Source organism: Coregonus lavaretus, assembly GCF_964263955.1.
Source record: "Coregonus lavaretus genome assembly, chromosome: 2".
Taxonomy (NCBI): Eukaryota; Metazoa; Chordata; class Actinopteri; order Salmoniformes; family Salmonidae; genus Coregonus; species Coregonus lavaretus.
This window is the reverse complement of record NC_139989.1, coordinates 30,504,205-30,507,198: the sequence shown is the minus strand read 5'-3', so window position 1 is coordinate 30,507,198 and position 2,994 is coordinate 30,504,205. Positions and strand designations below refer to the sequence as shown.

Sequence of the window (2,994 nt, the reverse complement as noted above, 5' to 3'; positions counted from 1 at the left end):
TTGTTCACCTGTTTCCTGTTAGTGTTAATTATGTTCCCTATATGTGTCTCGTTTTGTTTGTAGTGAGTTGTGTGTAATTGTTCCGCCTGTCCGTAGGTGCTGGTATTTTGCTCTATTGTGTTTTAGAGTCCAGACGCACTTTTGCGTATTGCTTGTGCATTGGAGTGTTTTTGCGCACTGTTGCGTAATCGCTCGCCTCCTTGTTTGTTGAGGCCATTTTCTTTGTATTTCGTGTCCTCGAGTAAAGTCTGTTGGAAGTAGCTTCTGTGTCCTGCGCCTGACTCCTACACCACATCCACATCAGCCACTGACAGCGTTTGGCTTAACAATCCACAGACTCATAACAAGAAAACAATTGCGACAGAGTTTGTTCACAGGAAAACTCTGTAGGGACACTAAATACACACATACTGTACAGTACCGTCAGAAAACACAATAATAATTCACAGCCAGCCACCTAGCCAGCCAGACAGACAAAGCTCCATGACTGTATGTAGCTACTATAAAACCAATGGGGTACTAAGAGTTATGAATTACATGTTTGCCCACAGTGTGCCAAAAATGTTCAACTATTTTCTGCTTCTCCTGTTTTACAGGGTCTCACTCTCAATTGGATGGTAAGTCCCATCCTTTTTCAATCAAATGTCCGTTCTTTTCCTAATTTAATGATATAACCATGCATCTATCCACTGACTAACTAGTGAGGTTTCAATCTCTTCACTTCCTGTGTGTGCTCTATTGTAATCCCTCGTCCATCTGTGTCTGTTAGTGTGTGGAATCTCTCCTCTCAACACTAGGATCGTGGGGGGTTAGGATGCTCCTCCAGGGAGTTGGCCATGGCAGGCCAGTCTGCAGAAATCTGGCAGACATTTTTGTGGGGGATCCCTTATCAACAAAGAGTGGGTGCTGACTGCTGCTCACTGCTTTCCCAGGTGAGGACCCATAAAAAACACAGGGCTCAAAAAAATCAGTATTGTAGTATTTCCACAAACTGTCACATAGTAATAATAATAATATGTATTTAGATTTTCATGTGATCACATAAAACCACTAAATTGTTTTTGGGACAGTAAAAATACTTTGTAAACAGACTTTCTTCTCCATGTTTTTCTTTACCCACCAAAATGAGATGTGGGAAGTAAAGGGAAGCAGTTCGTAAATACGATAATACTCAAATATTGCTGAGGTGGGTGCTACCGGCCCTTCAAACATTTAATACAATTCAAACTTGAAACTATTTTTCTCAGCACCAGTACATCAAATTTGGTGGTCTCCGTGGGTCGTCAGAGCCAGGAGGGCTCCAACCCCAATGAGGTGAGCCGGACAGTCACTCAGATCATCTGCCACCCCAACTACATTAGTAGTACCAGTGACAACGACATGTGTCTGCTGAAGCTCTCCTCCCCCGTGACTTTTACCAACCACATCCGGCCAGTCTGCCTGGCAGCACCAGGCAGCTCCTTCTATGCTGGCACTACTAGCTGGGGCACCGGCTGCGCCGGCACCATCAGCAGTGGAGGTAAGCGCACAGATATACTGTAGCTTGCATTAAGTACTACGGATGATGGATCAGAATACTGATAGATCTTGTCTTGTGTATGCTGAGGAATACCTTTTTTTATGGGTTGAATGTCTCTCCTCAGTGTCCCTGCCCTCACCACAGACCCCACAGGAGTTGTATGTGCCATTAGTGGGGAACAGGCAGTGTAACTAACTAACTATAGAGTTGGCTCCATCACTGACAACATAATCTGTGCTGGTCTATCAGCAGGAGGAAAGGATTCCTGTCAGGAAAATCTCTTTGCTATCTTGTTTGTTTATTACAATGTGGGTTAACTACACATTCCTAATCTGTGTCTGGTTTCTCAGACCCAGATTATACTGTACTGTTAAAAAGCACTTTCAATAGAGATTCTCCATTAAAAGTGCTTTTTAGTCCAAGACTAGGCTTAATCTGTGTCTGAATAACCTACCCATTATGTTTCATAAGAAAATCTAATCTCAGTGCTTGTGACCACCACTACGACCACAACTGCCGCTACTTCCACCACTACCACCACAGCTACCCCTACCACGCCGACTACCACCACAGCTTCCCCTGCGACCACCACTACAACCACAACTGCCCCTGTGACCACCACTACCACCAAAACTGCCCTTGAAACCACTCCTAAAGGTAATCGGATTTACCTTCCTCTGTGAAACAAACAAATTGGTGCCTCCTCTTAGAGCCACACCCAAACATGTCTGTTACTCCTGTTGTAGTTATAGACAACTTATCTATACCTCTCCATTTGACCACATCCAAACTTGAGTGTGTATCCCTCTCTTTACTACACTCAGCCAAAAGTCTCCCTCAGACAGTGTTACAGTCCTGACTTCTGTAGCTCTTCTCTCCCTGTTTCTGCAGCCGTGGTGTGTGGCAGTGTCTCTTTGAACTCCCTTACTGGTATGGACTCGGTGTCAATGGGCTCCTGGCCCCGGATAGCCAGTCTACAGACAAATGGAACACACGTCTGCGGGGGCACAACGGTATCAGAGGACTATGTCATGAGTGATGCTGGGTGCTTCTCCAGGTAACACACTCCACTTGTATGTAAACAGGGGTGAGTTGGTCAGATGCATATGGTCAGATCTCCATCGCTTGGTGCCTTGGTGTTCAAGTTGAACCAAGGAACTATTACATAGAAGCTAGGGCTGACCCCATTTAGTCGACTGGCCGATTGTTTGGTCGATAGGCTGTTGGTCGGCCGAGATTTTTTTAGTCAATAAATAAAAACATTTTATGGCACACGAGACACCCGTCTGATTCACGCCTGTCTGAGTGGACTAATCCATTGCAGAGGCCACGGGGATGGCATACTAGTATCGCCAGTAGTACATTTACCGTTAATTACCATCATTTCTAATCTACAATGTTGGTTTGTTTACAGTAATTTCTGTTTATGCATTCAATATATTATTATTACAGTCTTACTGTTGTCATTGTAGAAG

General features: G+C 44.5%; 1 pseudogene across 1 annotated transcript; it reads left to right on the top strand.

Moving 5' to 3' along the window:
* The first annotated feature begins 528 nt into the window (after positions 1-528).
* On the top strand, positions 529-2,580 carry LOC311138692 (trypsin-like; annotated as a pseudogene). Its single transcript has 6 exons — positions 529-550; positions 770-932; positions 1,248-1,519; positions 1,644-1,811; positions 1,991-2,130; positions 2,411-2,580. The product of its transcript is annotated as a trypsin-like (transcript).
* The last annotated feature ends 414 nt before the right edge of the window (positions 2,581-2,994 follow it).